Raw genomic sequence first — 18062 nt, 5'->3', positions numbered from 1 at the left:
TATTCATATTAGGCTTTCTCCATTGTCTTCAAGATAGATAGCCACTTTGTTTGAACCAAAAAAAAAATAACTAGAACATAATTAAAAGCACTAAATGCTAATGACTATAATAATAAGAGAAAAAAAAAGTATCTCCATGTTACTCACAGCTAATAAAATGTTTGTATTTAAAGTATTACGAGAAGTTGTGAGGCATACAGTTGTGCAAAGAAACCCGAGCGTAGCATTTGTTGCTCCATTCTGAGCTTAAGTGTCTTGTGAATCTAGAGGCCTTTCATTTGAAAATGCTATCCTATTCTTTTTGGTACAAGATATCAACATTCATAGCAAATTTTCAAGTCATATGACCTTCAGGAGAATAAAGAGCTGATATTTGCACTTCATCATAAGTCAGGAAGGATGACTCCACTTCCTGCTTGCTAAATTTACTGTAAATCACCAAAACTGACTTTGAAAAAAAAAAAAAGAAGTTCTGTGAGCCCAGGTCTTCCCGAAAATTTATCACAATGGAAAAACAAAGTTTACTCTTCTTCCACGCCTACACCCCAAAGGAAAATAATATTCTACCTACTGATCACAGGGCTCTACCAACTGCTCCAGCCGCTCTATTGTTCTGGCCTGGATTGTTTTCCTTGCTGTTGTTGGTTTTTGGTCTTGGAGAAAATTCATCACTGAAAAGAACACAAAAAACTCTTTCACATATTTTCAGAAAACATATATGCTTAGATCAGTAGTAAGTTTAGACTCATGATTACATTTCAAAAAGGGGGAAGAAAACATTCTGAGACGCCAAGCTCAGGAAAGGCTATTCTGTCTCACCTGGTCCGCTGGTGATATACCTTATATGATTATCCTTTCATTACTATTGCAAGTTATGGAGCTGTTAGGTATGAAGCATGCATCTACTGGAACCAAGCAGATGTTAATCTCACAGACTTGCTAGGATGGATAGTACTCCTATTTTTAATTTTTTAAAAATTGTTAAATGTAGCAAAAAGAAAAAAAAATCACCATCTCTATTAGGAAATAACCAAATTAAGATACATGCTTTACTTTTTCAGCTTAAATAACCAAAAATACTGAAAGATCAGTGTCTTTGGGAACTGCTGTTTCTGGCCCCTGTGGGGCAGAAAGTAAAGCACCATGTTCAGAAATTTAATCTGTCATAAGATTTCTGCAATTATATGCATCTTGTAATAGACATATTAATGCAGATTCTGTCTCCAATTACAAGGTTGTAGTTAGTGAAACCCACCCATCAATTCTGACTAAATAAACAGCTAATTGTAGGCATATGTTGGTGACTGACAGATCTGCAAAGGAAGATTTTTGTTAAAAAATAGTGGAGAAATAAACACTCCACTGAGAAAGCATTAATTTTAACTGCAAGACGTTGACTCAGTATTTCAGTGCTGAATATTAAAGACACATGTAGAGAGCAATCATGACAAAAGAAATTGACCTTCTAGGAACTATAAATGGATTTTTTAATGCTGAAACTAGAGAACAAAATTTGCAGCTTATTTTGGAAGAGCTCAGTCATGTATTACTGAACATTGACCATCATGATGGTTACCTTACTGTCCATGGAGAGGCAGGAGGATGCAGTTGTATTGCATTTTTAAAGCTACCGGTACAGAAACTATCCTTGTCAAGATAGTAGCATCAGTCACCTACATTTTAACCCCTGTCTGTCTGTTTTCTTCCCAAATAATGTAGTTAGGCAACAACATAAGGACACATTCCTGTTTTTTAAAATAAGTATTTGCACAGTGTGATGGAAATGTAATGATGGGTCTTTCCTTTCTGGTAATTGTGGGTTACGCTGTCACAGCAGTTTTGCAAGGGAGGAAGGCGGTGGGGGGTAAATGGGGAGGATGTGGCTACCCCATTAAATAAGAAAGTGGTGGGCAGTTGTCAGCTTGACTGAGACTGCTTCCCAGAAGCAGTGACAAACTACTGAGATGCACCATAGAACCCAATTTATTTCCCTCAAGGAATTGGCAGGTATGCCATAACTTTCCCTCCCCCAAGCCAATTTTACCCCCATGGCAACTTGCTGTCTAAAAACAGAAATAAGAAGAAACTCTAGATTTTGCTTGTATGTGTAATACCCCACTACAAACTGAAAGGTATGACTAGACTCCCCAGATAAGCATCAGAATGAAGCATGAACCTCAAAAAGATGATTAAGCCCTTCTCAGACATATCTTGGAATCACCTATCTACTTCTGCTGTCTGTGGAGGAGGGTAGAACAACTTCCATCTGAAGACAGGCCTCCCAGGTGGAAGGAAGCTGACATACCATATTGATACAACAGCCAGGCACTATCTAGATTCTCTTCCCAATTACTTTTATATGTTAGTGCCAGTGATACATGAGATATTTTGGTACAGATGTCTCCTGGAAAAGTACTGTTTCAAAAACCACCTCAATAATGCTGAAGTTTTCTGACCAGACTATCACGAGGATCATAAGAGAGCTAAGGGCTCAACTTTCAATGAATCCTCCTATTATGCTTGCAAGGCATTTAGTTGCCTAGGTGTTTCCTGCCACTGAAAGAAATGGAATGAAGTTAGATCATACAAGACTTCCTACAATCTATTATCATTTGACATTATCTGCATCAATGTGTTGTTGTTTTGTCAAGGAATAACCTCTTGGGCTTGCAATATCACAGAGCCTTTGTTGGCAGAATACATAATATCCAGATTTCACAACTGTAAAATGGCACACCCAATTTTAGCTGTAGATAAAACACAACACAATTCTTTGACAATTCAGCTGGTGATGATTATCAGTATAAGATACTTCTCAGACTTGTAAAGGAAATGAACCAATTATCCTGTCCAAGTACTACATCCTGCATAAAAAAATATGGCATTTCTACTTTTTTTTTTTTGATTTTGCTGAGAAATAAATAGCATCCAGTATAATCCTTATAGTGCTACAATTGTTTTTGCAATTACTGTCATGCATTTGCTGTCTTTGCAGTGCTGTTGACTGTTTCGATGAATCCTGTCTTTAGTCAGTGTTCTGGGGTAGAAAGGGAAAGAACATTCTATTTCATTTGTGAGAGTTTTCCTACACACATTATTTATCTCCTTATGCTGACAGGGCCTCTGTCTCTAGGAAGATGGCCAAAAGTGTTGTGAACATGCAGGTATTTGTCTTGAACCCCTTGTCAAGCAGTTTGGCAGTTATGAAATAAGTGGTCAGCATATTGTTGTTGTTAGAAATGTTATCTGGCAGATAGATGAACCCCTTAACTTAACTCACTGACATTGTTTCAGCCCAAATTTTATACATAATTTCACAGAATGAGAGATAAGCACTCCGGCATGCTTCACTGATTGTTTGGAAGAACAGTTTTTCTCACACCATCACAAATGGTACATGGCAGCAATGGTCAATCTTGTGATGATCGCAGTTCAATCACAGTTCATAGGTTTCTATGCATTCATGACTTCATTACAAGGGTGGGAGACATCTTCAAATGAAGACAGATGACAGGCTCCTGAAACATGCCAGCATGGTCAAAATCTCCAAAAGCTTTTAAGTATCATTTATATTGATATATTTTTGTCAGCAACAACCAACAAAGCAAAATTCAACAAAAAGCCTTCATGTTCCTTTTCCAAAAGTCCGTTTTCATGTGTTCTTGAAATCCTCTAGCTAAAGCACAAGCGACCTTTTTTTGAGCACTTTTCACTATTGACAGGTAGTTATCAATGAGGTGAATTTTAAAATAAAATGGATCTAATTAACTTTGACAGCACAATTATTTGATAAAGTATCATCTTGCAAAGCACAGAATCAGTTACAGACGCCTGCTGCCAGAAAAGAAATCATCATCAATCTGCTTAACCACAAGGCTCGTCTAGCTTCCAGATGCCTTCCAACACAGGCTCACAGGATTCCAGCGGTGTTATCCCTGTGAATAAAGCAGGCAGGCAGCAAATCCCTGCTTCCTTCTTAGATAAAACAGAAAAACAGTGTATTGATTAGTAAGAACTGTTTCTGCTAAGAGTGTTGAAGCGTAAACAGAATGGATTCGTAGAGATCTGTAACGGATTAAAAATGAGCAACACATTTAAATCTCTATTCAAAAAATTAATGTGCACAACACAGGTACAGTAACTAGCAAATCTCAAACATATTTAATTCTGATAAATTGGTGCCAAGGAAGAGGTCCTGTGTCAGGGTCCCTCCCAAATGATTGGCTCAGGGCCACCGCAGCCATAGGGTGCCCTTCCTTCCTTCAGTGACTGGGGACAGTGGCAGAGCCACAGCAGGGCCAACCCCTGACAATCGGAGCTGCTTTTAAACTAGGCCTCTGCCCTTTGGCCCCCATCTGAACTACAGCTTCCACCATGTTGTAGGCCATGGCCCTGCCCAGCCAGGCCCACCAGCAGGCCAACAGCCCGGCCTGGCCTCGGCCTGGCCCCAGGGAGGTGCCCATTGCCCGGGGCTGAGGTTGACCTGATGCCCCTGGTGCCCTGCTCATGGGGGGCTGCTGGGACGGGCCCTGCCTGACCCAATCCCAGGAGCCCCTATGGTGCCCTGATACCCTGTGGAAAAAAAATCAACACAAGCTTTCCATATTCTTCCCCATGCCCCCTATCTGTCTGCTGTGGAGGCATGCACAACTTGCCTGCAGAAATGGCCGGTAACTGAGCCAACCCTTCTATCTCCAGAGCAAGGAAAGAAGCGGCATATGCTATACTGGTGGCCCTGGCAGCAGCAACATCCGCCAAACGCTATTCCCCATCCACATCAGGTGTTTATCTGACACCATTAGTACAAAGAGATCTTTGCTATCAGTTTAGCACAAAGCCAAATGGCTCAGCTGCCCAGGCAGAGGCAGCATGTTCGGGTGCTGCAGCCACTGCCATCAGCTGTTTTCAGCAGCAATGCAGGCACCATTTATCAGTGTGTGCTTAAGGAGTGACAGTCTCTAAATTATCATAACGTGTAACACTGCAGTTTTCATTCAGAAGCCCGAATGGCTGCACTCAATTAAACAAGCTAAGTTATCTCGTTTTTTTTCCCTAAGTGTCTTTTCCTATCTGGGAAACCACCTAGAGATGCCTTAGAAATCAACAGCACAAAATGTTTGCAAACCTCAGTTGGATGAAATTTCTACTAATCTACCAGTTTTGGGGTCAATTTTTGTGACTGTGAAGAAGGACCTCAACTTTCAGAAACTGGAGAGGACACCCCTCAAGGGAGAGCATCTCTGTGTCCTATCCACCGGACACCTCTGCCTTTAAACAAATGGTATTGCCTGCTTTACTACAAAAATGGCCCCAGAATGCAATGCTTTCTTGTGTTTTGCCAGCAACACCTAAATTGAAGAAAAAAATTGGAATAGGTCCAGGACTTGAAGGACAACTCCAGGTTAAATGTTCTCATGGCAGTTTCAACAGCCTATGGTATCTCTTGGATAAAGGAATAATTTCAGGGACTAGAAGGACCACCCCTTATGTTCACCCATATCCTGGGAAGATTACCATCTTTAGTCCAAAAAGCCACAAGAGTTTTAGCCTCCACCCATAGCCAGGGCTGCAACCGAAACTGGAAGTTTGCTACCAGGTCAAGTGGGAGACCAGCTAATACAGAACTTCCCAGATGCTACATTAATAAACTGAATTAGAAAGGTATTTATAATTCAAGAAAATAATTTTGTTCTAGATGCGAAGCTAATCTAATAGTGAAAAGAGAAGTTCATTTTAAAATACTTTCTATTTGGTTGTGCTGCAAAAACACTGATAAAATCAACATAACTGCTGGTCACAGCAGAATCAAACCTTACATTAATGCTAATATAAGCAAAAGCATCCCTCAGGTGAAAACACCTATACATCTTCATCTATATTTTGTCATTTAACAATTGAACAGAAACCACAGTTAATCTGTGCTATTGCTGAAATACAAGAGGTACCAGAAGGAATTCAATTCAATATGCAAGTCATAATAAAAATCAAATATTCAGGGTTTTGTTTTTTTCACTCCTGGCCTCCAGAGATGTCTAAATGTCCATGAGGGATAATGAAACATTAGGAAGAACTATCAAGATTTCAATAATTGTGGTAGGATTAGAACTGTCAGACCTATGGAAAAAATATATAAAATCACAGAATCACAGAATCACAGAACCATCTAGGTTGGAAAAAACCTCCAAGATCACCTAGTCCAACCTCTGACCTAACACTAACAAGTCCTCCACTAAACCATATCACTAAGCTCTACATTTAAACGTCTTTTAAATACTTCCAGGGATGGTGACTCAACCACTTCCCTGGGCAGCCCATTCCAATGCCTAACAACCCTTTTGGTAAAGTTTTTCCTAATATCCAACCTAAACCTTTCCTGGCGCAACTTTAGCCCATTTCCCCTCATCCTATCACTGGGCACGTGGGAGAACAGATCAATCCCCACCTCGCTACAGCCTCCTTTAAGGTACCTGTAGAGAGCAATAAGGTCGCCCCTGAGCCTCCTCTTCTCCAGGCTAAACAACCCCAGTTCCCTCAGCCGCTCCTCGTAAGGCCTTTTCTCCAGACCCCTCACCAGCTTCGTTGCCCTTCTCTGGACATGCTCGAGCACCTCGATGTCCTTCTTGTAGTGAGGGGCCCAAAACTGAACACAGTACTCGAGGTGTGGCCTCACCAGAGCCGAGTACAGGGGGACAATCACTTTCCTAGCCCTGCTGGCCACACTCTTTCTTTTGCAAGCCAGGATGCTGTTGGCCTTCTTGGCCACCTGAGCACACTGCTGGCTCATATTCAGCCGACTGTCAACCAATACTCCCAGGTCCTTCTCTGCCAGGCGGCTTTCCAACCACTCATCTCCCAGCCTGTAGCGCTGCTTGGGGTTGTTGCGCCCCAGGTGCAGGACCCGGCACTTGGCCTTGTTGAACTTCATACAGTTGGCCTCAGCACATCGGTCCAGCCTATCCAGATCCTCCTGCAGAGCCTTCCTACCCATGAGCAGATCGACACACGCGCCTAACTTGGTGTCGTCTGCAAACTTACTGAGGGTGCACTTGATCCCCTCATCCAGATCATCGATAAAGATATTAAAGAGAACTGGCCCTAATACTGAGCCCTGGGGGACTCCCACTAGTGACCGGCCTCCAACTGGATTTAACTCCATTCACCATGACTCTTTGGGCTCAGCTACCCAGCCAGTTTTTAAACCAATGAAGTGTACGCCAGTCCACGCCATGAGCAGCCAGTTTCTTGAGGAGAATGCTGTGGGAAACAGTGTCAAAAGCCTTACTGAAGTCAAGGTAGATCACATCCAGAGCTTTTCCCTCATCCACTAAGCGCGTCACTTTGTCATAGAAGGAGATCAGGTTCGTCAAGCAGGACCTGCCTTTCATAAACCCATGCTGACTGGGCCTGATCACCTGGTTGCCCTGCAAGTGCTGTGTGATGACACTCAACATAATCTGCTCCATGAGCTTCCCTGGTACTGAAGTCAAACTAACAGGCCTGTAGTTTCCCAGGCCTACCCTCCGGCCCTTCTTGTAGATGGGTGTCACGTTTGCTAGCCACTAGTCGACTGGGACCCCCCGGATAGCCAGGACTGCTAATAAATGATGGAAAGCGGTGTGGTTAGCTCTTCCGCCAGTTCTCTCAGTACCCTCGGGTGGATCCCATCTGGCCCCATTGACTTGCGTACATCTAAGTGCTGTAGCAGGTTGCCAACCATTTCCTCGTGGATTGTGAGGCCACATTCTGCTCCCTATCCCCTTCCACCAGCTCAGGGTACCGGGTATCTAGAGAACTGGTCTTGCCACTAAAGACTGAGGCAAAGAAGGCATTAAGCACCTCACCCTTTTCCTCATCTCTTGTCACTAAGTTTCCCCCCGCATCCAGTAAACGATGAAGATTCTCCTTAGTCCTCCTTTTTTTTTGTTTATGTATTTATAAAAACATTTTTTGTTATCTTTAACAGCAGTAGCCAAATTGAGCACCAGATGAGCTTTGGCCTTTCTAATTTTGTCCCTGCACAGCCTTACAACATCCTTATAGTCCTCCTGAGTAGCCTGCCCTCTTTTCCAAAGGTCATAAACCCTCTTTTTTTTTTTCTTTCTTTTTCTTTTCTTTTTTTTTTCTTTTTTTTTTCTTTTCTTTTTTTTTTTCTTTTCTTTTTTTTTTTTTTTTTCTCCTAAGCTCTAGCCACAGCTCTCTGTTCAGCCAGGCCGGTCTTCTTCCACGCCAGCTTGTCTTTGGGCATGTGGGGATAGACCGCTCCTGAGCCTTTAAGATTTCCTTCTTGAAGAGTGCCCAGCCTTCCTGGACTCCTCTGCCCTTCAGAACTGCCTCCCAAGGGACTCTGCCAACCAGTGTCCTCAACAGCTCAAAGTCTGCCCTCCGGAAGTCCAAGATAGCAGTTTTACTGGTCCCCCTCCTGACTTTGCCAAGAATAGAGAACTCTACCATTTCGTGGTCACTCTGCCCAAGACAGTTCCCAACCACCCCATCTCCCACCAGTCCTCTGTTTGTGAACAGAAGGTTTAGCGGGGCACCTCCCCTGGTAGGCTCACTAACCAGCTGTATCAGGAAGCTATCTTCCATGCTCTCCAGAAACCTCCTAGACTGCTTCCCCCCGGCTCACCTCTAACAAGCCTTATTTCATCCTCATCCCTCTTCTTACCTAGTTCAAAGCCCTCTCAATGAGCCCTGCCAGCTCCTGGGCTAGGATCCATTTTCCCCTTAGAGATAGGTGGGACCCGTCTGCATCTATAAGGCCGGGTGCCGAGTAAAGCACCCTGTGGTCAAAAAACCCCAAATTTTTGTTGAGTGGCTGCAAAATGGCGGTGACGCCTGATTTGTATACCAATAACTCCAGTAAACTCAGTGAAAATATGTTGTGAACATACGGAGTTCTGGATCAATCATTTAAAAAATTAAATACATTATCTGTCCTCGGAAGGCAATTTCTGTAATCAAGTAGCAAGTCTGTCTGAGAATTACCTAAATACACAGAAATACCAAAGCTACATAATTATGGATTTTCCTCACAATAGCCAAACTAGTCTGCACTGAATCACATCTCAACAGCCAGAATCCTAAAATAGATTCTGCACATCTGACCACTATGAGCAAGTGATCAGTCCCAAATTTAACGTTGCAAATAACTGCCTCTCACCAACCTAGAAGTTCAGCACAAAGCTACTGGAGGGACTTTTCTGTCACATTAGAGTTATCAAACACAATAAGGAACTGCTGTTTCATAGAGCAGATATACCCTTTCCCAGTTTAGTTCTTATTTTTATGCCCAGGAGAAATGCTGAAAGACTAGCAAATCTATGCAAAACTGCAACAGAAGAAACACTCACTCTGCTCATCCTTACCCCTACTGGTGCCACAGAACTGATCAGCAGCAGGACTTTAACACAGAAAGCAGCCACACAGAGCTATGTTTCTTTCATCCACTCATCTTAATTAACAAACAAGAGAAATGATTGTAGCACGGTAACTATTAAGGGAGTAATTAAAATGTCGCATGCAGATAAAATGATTGATTTTTCTATGCTAAAATTCATAAGGTCAGTACAGAAACTAAGATACCCCCCAGTGGAAATGAGCAGCAATTGCTAGCTTATCGGTGACTGGTCCTAATTTGTCACAGAGGCTTACAAACAGCACAATGATGTGATCACTCTCACGCTACAAAAGCAATTATTTTTGCAAAAATAAATAAATTTACATTCTGAAGCTACATAATTAAGATTGAACTAAATTTGTCAAAATACATAAACACAGTACTCTAAAACATTAAAGACTGTGCTTTATTCACATGGTTTCAGTTCAGTGCATGTAACACAACCTTATGATTTTGCCCAAGGGGTATGTGAACCCCCAGAGCTAGAAGATCACATGGCAGGAATCTGGGGCTGGCAAGTTATTTCACTGCATTTGTAATGTCTTCCACTACCAAAGCCCTAAGTTAAATGCAATTGCTTAGGCAGCGGGCATGCTGTGAATCAAACAATGCTTAAACTTAACAGGGAGATTAATCTTTAGACAAATGGCATTGATTCTAACACTGTATTCCCAGTGATTCATGTGAGCCAATCAATGATCATGGTTTCTTTTCCTATATGCCTTTTATCTGCAATATCAGGCCTTAGGGATATGCTTTTTATCTACATCAATAGGTCTTAGGGATCCATTCTACCTTTATAAAAACCTAACTTAAATTTTCCAATGGCTTGCGCATAAGTTAATAAGTAGATATAAGATATCTGAAAAAATGGCAAAATACTTTACCTTTTTTATTTTCTTTTCTATTTTATAGACCAATAAAAGTTGAAGGCAAAAGGCACAGTTGTTACAGGCCACATTCAGCACAAAGATGTGTTTCCTAAACACATTAGGCAGTCTGCCTCTCTGCCAGTCCATCCATTTGTCCTTGCCTGACACTCTTCAAGCCATCTGACCATCTTCAACAAATTTTTGACAGAGGAGTAAAAATCTCAAAAAAAAAATAAAAATCAAGTTTTCCAAGGACCAGCAGCTAGTCTTTTGGGGATCATAAGAGCATCTGATAAAACAAATTTTATTTTCTAGTCATTCAAGAATGACAAATAGCTTTCTCCTCGCAAGAAAACCAGACTTTACTGGAAAAACACTAAGTTGGAAACAAAATGAAAAAATGGCAGCAGGCAAGACTGCTTCAACTGCACGGCTTTGCTCCCTCCAAAGGCTTTGCTTTGACTCCCTCCTTGCTCTGCACCACCGTTTCAACCAGATCCCAGTTCCTGTGTACCCACAGCAGCGTGGCTGCTCTCTGTGCAGCTCTATGGTGTTGCAGGGTGGGATGCAGCTGGCCAGCTTGATCTGGTGAGGATCCGTACCTGGCCTGGAGTGCCTGGCTCCTCTCCATGACATCAAGGGATTCCCAAACACAACAAGCTCACCCTGACACACATGGTTTCTTTATTACCTCCTTTTGGCCCTCATTTTCTACAAATCCATAGCATGGCTGCTGGGTGGAGGGTGGAGTAAATTCCTTCTTGCTCACACATGCAGGACTAGGGCAATTTCTCCCATCCAAAAGTGCTCCCGATGGAAGCCTCTGGGTAGACCTGAACTCCCTTTAGGAGCCTTTACTGAACCCCACACACCAGGACTCTACGCTTTCTCTCTTTCCAAAAAAACCCTAACCCTAACCCTTACCCTAAACCTAATTATGACCCTAGGGCTAGGGTTAGGGTCATTAGGATTAGGGTCATTAGGGTTAGGGTTGGTTAGGTTAGGTTGGGGTTAGGGTTAGAGTTAGGGTTTAAGGTTAGAAGAACCCCCCTCTTCCAGACCAGGCCCCAGCAGCTCAAACTTGTGAATTCTGCTTGTGGAGCTTTGAATCACATGGTTTATCCCATACTGTGACATTTTAAGCAGAGATTATGATGTAGTTTGGATGTGAGAGAGATTGATTATCACTATGGAATTTCATTAATAAAATCAATCTTTGTTTAAGACCACCCCAGACCTAATGCAGTTCATCTCAAAATATTTATTTACAGCTAGAAGGTTCTTTTCTAGAAAGGAAAGGAAGATTTAGAGATCAGCTGTTGCATATACTGGTGGGTCTGGAGTTTCTCTTGGAGCCTATGCCAAATTCTTTGTGTTTTACTATGAGTAGGGACAATATTCTTGTTAGATAGTTTTAGAAAGGAAAACATTCAGCTTACAATTTTTACTTTCCTAACAGGAGTAGTAATTGAGTAGATTAATTCTGTTTTATTCCATTGTATATGACAAATGTTTCCTGCCACACAAACACATTTTAAGAGAATAGCATGTTAATCTGAATTCCCATAGGCAGAAATGACTATGCCATAGTGCTCTTTTTTTTAAGTTAATCACAGAACTATGTAGTTCAGCTAACAGAGTTTCATTTCACCTGCATGTGGGAAATGTGTCTTTGGCTGTATCCAAATACAAGGACACCTAGTCTACACAATAAATATACATCATGAGTCTGAGGGGATTGGCAGTTTGATTGCATTGTGCCTGAAAAATAAGCAAACAATTGAAAAGTTTGATAACCAAACTCGAAATGTTTAGTTTTCCATGTCCTAGAAAAAATGTGAATCCGGTTAATGAAATCTCCAGAAGGGAAAGCTGGGGAATTTTGAGAGAATCTCAGGAGAACCTAAGATGCTTCATATCTGCATCCAAATGAGAGCCAGTACTGGGCCTAGTCTCTTTTGTCTTTATTAATACTGTTTTGAAACTAGAGAAAAAAATGACAGTGAAAATGATAAGTGAAGGAAAAATGACAATTTTTATGTTATTCAACATAGTTCTATCAGCATAAAATAAGATTTCTGCATGTTTTTAACAGGCTCACTGGCCCTCTCATACCGGATTTGAAGGAAAGTGCAAGAAAGTAGAGGAATTTTTTTAAATCTTAAACTCATTTTTATTTGTTGGAAGGCATTTGATCAAAATAACAGAATTTATCACTGAGAGATCTTCCGCTGAAATTTGTCAGCTACTAGACAATTCCAGTAATGAAGGGTCAGGTAAACTGAATTCTCTTTCATCTTTCCATCATTGCTTCCTTTTTTAACAGGACCTGACCATCCTGACTCTTTTGGGTAGCTATAAATAGTATGATAATGATGAATTTTTGTATTAGCTGAAGTTGAATTGCTTTTAGATTTTCACCATTTATTTATTCACCATTATCTAACAATTTCCTTTGTTTGGATAGGCCAATATTGACTTTGTCTGTCTAATCAGAGACTAAAAATTGAACAGGCAACCTTCGATTACCCTGTATCTATCCTTCCATTATTAGAAGATGTGGTGAACAGCTCAAAAGGACAGAAGAGAGATGATAAAGAATCAATCCATTTTTCAATGGTAAGCATTTTGAAAAGTCATACAAGATGCTAACTAGACCGTGAGAACAGCTTGCATTGTTTTGCTAATTACACAGGCTTCTGTTCTTTTTTCTTTTTTCTTTTTTTTTTTTAAGAATCCCAAATATCCAGGCCTTGGAGGAAATATTTTCAGCTTTCACATGAAGCTGCTTCTCTGTTTTTTCTTTTAGTTCTTTGTAGTAGAAGACAATGATACAACTTTATCTAGAAAAGAACAACAAATGTCTGAGACCTTGGATAAGAACATTATCCACACACAAATAACTAACTATACTTGTTTTTTAAGTTCTGCTTGTTCTCTAACTACTAATAAACTAACTGGACAGCATGGACTCCCTTTCTGTGAGCAAACTTTTTTTTTTTCCTTAAGTTCATCAGAAAAATTTGAATAAATCAAATGATGCAAAAGGGTTGATTACAGATCTGGGATAAGTCCTCTTACTAAATCTGCACAAGTCATTCGTATCTCTGTATTTTGCTTATCTACACAAGAGGGATTTTTTTGTCCTGGTACTTCTGGTATTACAACATATATCACATGAGGACAACCTCAAATATGTGGAGCACTTTGGGTCTGGCAAGCAGGCAATGAAAGCTCTGAAAAGTGTTTTGTATAGTTTCATAAATTGGCTACCTTGGTGTCTTAACAATTCCTTATATCCTGTTTAATAACATCCATACCATAAAAGTTCAGAATGTTCATTCCAAAAAGGAAAAGCAAATATTTTTAATAAACTCCCAGAGGGTAAAAGGAAATTAGCAACAAAATCACATTTACCTAAAACAGGCAAATCTTATCAAATATTATAGTCAAATGGCCAGACAGTAGCAGTGTCTAAGATGTCAAAGAGCAGTACGGTACATTTTAAAGGTAAAACTTACTAATATATTTAAGTCCTAGAGTACTCTGGGAATACTGTCTTTACGCATGCATATAAGAGAGTATTTTAAGTCATACAAACACTAATAAATAATGCTTATACATTTACAGTTTACTCTCTATCCACAAATATGTTAAATTACTCATTACTATACATACTATACAAAGGCTATTTTAATGATTGCTTCAATAACAGAGAAGCTGTACTTGGCAAGACGTGTATTTAGGACAGACTCAGTCCCTGCTAAAAAGAACTGGGGAGCATGCAGTATCAAAAGCTTATAAATGCATATATCTGAAACATTTAAACGTATTCTCAGTCGATCTAATTGCTGAGCTCAATAGCATAAAAAGACGTAGAATTTGAAAGTTTGGAACACAAATTCAACACCCTCTCAAACATGTGTTAGCTAAAGTTGTTCAACCCATAACCTCCACAGACAGCTAAGATTTAATATTGATTAATGTTTTAAAGATACATTAAGCCGTAAAAATTGACCTTTGCAATTCTTACAATATTTGTAAGGCTGTGTACTCATTATATTTGATATATAGCACAGCAAGTGATATTACATATAGATGTTTCAGAGAGAAGCAAACAGGCTGAAAAAGTCCTGATGCTTGGATCACAAATGCTAAACGTATATAAAAATAGATTCTGAATTCCAGGTAAATCAAAGTTTGTTAAGCGTATAAGTACATTGCAATTTATTAACTAGAAATAAGTTTGGGGAAATATTTTTAAATGATTATTCACATTTCCTTCAAGATATTATGATGCATAGATAATAATAATTAAAAAACCTGTATGATGTATAATCTAAATGATTTTAACCATTAAAAATAATACTCTAATCCCACAATTTCATCTAAGCGTAAAACCCCATTCACCTACCTGTAACCCATCCACACTCCCCAGTAACTATAAATTACAGGAGTGAAACCCTGTACACAACACCCCAAAAAACTAAACAAAACAAAACAAAACAAAAACTCTTTTGAAAGGTTTAATGTGGTCAGAAAAAGCAACATTTGTACATGTTTGCTTTGATTATGAAAAAGCTAAAGAGATCTCTCTCCTCCTTCTCTCACTCTGATCATGAAACAACACCAGAGCCTCAGGCATGATGTAAAGACAATGCAGTCCCCTTTGTAGTGCACAAGGTTCATAAGCACTGAAGTCCCTGAGGAATGCAGATGCCACACTACACACATTTGAAAGAGAGAAATCTTTAATTCAGGCAGAGCCTGGTCCAGATAGCTTCCTGCAATGCTGTATTTATGCAACTCCAACACTGAGAACAGAGCCATTGGCATTAATCTTCTGAGACATGGCACAGTGTCGCCTTAGTGGAGCCGCAGCTGGGCACCACTGAGTATCTCTGCTGACAGCCCACAGCTTAAAACCAGCTGCTCCCACCAGTTCCCTCATTTTGGAGCTGCTGCAGAGTCACGTGCCTGACGTTGTCTCAGAAGAAGATACAGTTTTGGACTCGGAACACAAGCCCAAAAGACAAATAAGGCTTTTAAGTCCAGGACCACAAATCATACACACAGCTGGGATCACCCTAGGCATTGGGCTTGAGTGAGCAGCAGAGGAAACACCATTGTGAAGACAAGGGGTACAGAGCAAACATTCCTGCATGCCATGTGGTAGAGGCGTGTTCTGTGCTGGTCCGCTGCTGCAGATGACATAGGACAGCATTTTGACTCTTACCTGAAAAACGAGCCAGGTGCTTCTGACTGACCCACGTCTCCTTGCGCCACTGAAAACTGCCATTCTTTTTTCTTGGTCTATTAAGTATTAATGGGAAGCTTCTCCTGCTTCATGAGTTGGGAAATAGCTTTGCCTGAAGCTCCCAATGCACTTGTGTCAGATGAAAAAGAAAGACACGGGCTTCCTGCAGGGCCCCCATCTTTATCATCTAACTTGACAAGCCAGCTGAGGCCAGTGCAGACTGGCCTTAGGGAGGGGACATAGGACAATTGGAAAGATCATTTTTATTCTTCACACAGAGCTTGTAGTTAAATTTGAATTGGATTATTTGGGCACTTGTCTGACTGGCAACCCCAACTCCTGTTTTCTGATCTTTCATTTCAGTTCTATCCCTTCATGGAATAAAATGTTATTTAAATATATAGTCTTTTCCTGAAGCATTTCTGTATTTTTTCTAGTTATGAACTTCAGTAGCCCAAAAGTCACAGCCAGGCACACAGCCCAAGAACACAGTGCCCTCAGTAATTGCAGTGACATAGGCCTAGTTTACAATTAAGACGAGAAGGTGTTGTGTATATGACTCTCCTTTGCCTTTCAAGAAAAAATACAAACTTCTTTCCTAGGCCCGTGAAAAAGGCTTTCTGCAGAACTGGAGTCCTGGGGGAAGAAGGGCTGCATCATTCTCCAGCTGGGCCATGAAAATTCCTTAAAACCGATCTTTTGGTCTGGCCAGTCCCCAAACAAAGTTAGCGGGCAGATGATTTTTACTTTTTATTCCTCAATATTAAATATGAATGATTTTTTTTCCACTAAGTATAAATGCATATTCTGAGCATTCCTGCAGTAACGTTCAGTCATAGTTTGACAACATTTTAAAATGACAAACTTTATGTTTTAATTATTGTTGTATAAAGAGCTGGGAATAGGCATCAGACTCAATTTCAACTTAAAAGATATGTCTGCAAAAAGCAACCGTAGCAAGAATAACTGAGGATAGAAGCAGAACATGACTGTAGAGATGTCCTTCCGCTTTCTCAGACAGTAGAAGACAGTTGCCATCTGCTCTCTTCCAGCCCAAGCCATTCAGAGACCAGAATCATCGGCCGTTCTGTAGGCCGGGAAACCCAATTTCTCTGTCCTCCATGGAATAATTGGCTCACAAATTTTGTTATCCACTAGTTTGAATTTCTTATACATTGAATGTTTCTCAATTGGTAGACTGTAAGGGGAAAAAAAATAATACCCTAGGTAGAAGATAAGGTTTGGAAGAGAGCCAGCAACTCCACAAAGCAGGGTTGACAGCTAAATAGCCAGCTGGGGATGGAAAGACCAAGGACAGTGATTAAAAAACACAAGACTTGTTTTCTCTGGTAGCTAATTAGCAGTAGTCTCAACAACGAAATAGAGGCATCTTTCTGAAGCAAGGCAATACCACAGCAGGGGCCTCTCAAGATACCCATCTGGTAGCTCCGGTGAGGGGCCTGCTGTAAGTTCAGGAAAGGACCGTGAATCTTTAACACATGACCTTCAGTAGCCCAGTAGCTCATGTGCTGACCTGCATTTTAGGTTTCTGATAGCATGAGTAAAGCTAAAGTGTACTGCCTCATACAATCTGCTGGGGGGACATCTTCAGACTTCAACCCTGTTGCTTAAGCAGAAATTACAGGCACCTTTCACTACCAGGCACAAAGGAGCTTTCCGCTGCTATGCTTCATCGTTTATACTATAATCCACTGCAGAGAATTACAGTATGTAATATATATTACAAAACTGTACATGGTCCATATGGACTTCCATCTCCAGTGACTGCCCTGTTTCAAGATATTCCTGGGCTAGATCTTTTCTATCTAAAGCAGAGAGATTATGTCTAATTATTTCCCGCTGTTCTCTCTGTGTCTTTATTATTCCATTAAACAAACAGACAGTGTTTGGCATATGAGTAAGAATGTAGTGTAACAGAAAATATGCTAGAAAGGAAATGATTACTAATCACTGCTTTTTGCCCAAGACAGCTAAAATGACCTATTTCCTCAGCTCATCAGCTGAGCAAACTACTGACTTCAAGATGTAAGAAGCCATCCTTGTTCTTTGGTTCCAAACACAATTTTGTTTCTTTAACAAATTTGAGGGACTAAGTTCTATAACAGTAAATATGACCTGGACTGGAAAAGAAGCACACAAGAACTACATTCATCCCATAAACAGAAGACATGAATGAGAAGACAGACAAACCTAAAAAATAGTCCAACAGTTTATTAAATCGGTTTAATAATTTTAATATCTGGGACTTGGAGAGCATCAGTTATGTTAACATTTTCCCAGTACATTCCTGTACAGGTTATGAAGTAAATGTAAACTACTCTTAAAACTATTCTATCGCTTTAAGCAGTGGGAAGATAAAAAGTTAATCAGAACTCTCATGTGACCTAATCGGATGGTAATTAATTACAGACGTAAGAAGCCTGATCCACTATCCACTGATCAACTACCTTACAAATACATAATAAATCCCCAAATGGATATGCTTCTGTTACACTCCATTAAACTACTCAGGTGT

Source organism: Cygnus atratus, chromosome 2, assembly GCF_013377495.2.
Source record: "Cygnus atratus isolate AKBS03 ecotype Queensland, Australia chromosome 2, CAtr_DNAZoo_HiC_assembly, whole genome shotgun sequence".
Classification (NCBI taxonomy): Eukaryota; Metazoa; Chordata; class Aves; order Anseriformes; family Anatidae; genus Cygnus; species Cygnus atratus.
This window is presented reverse-complemented; position numbering follows the sequence as displayed.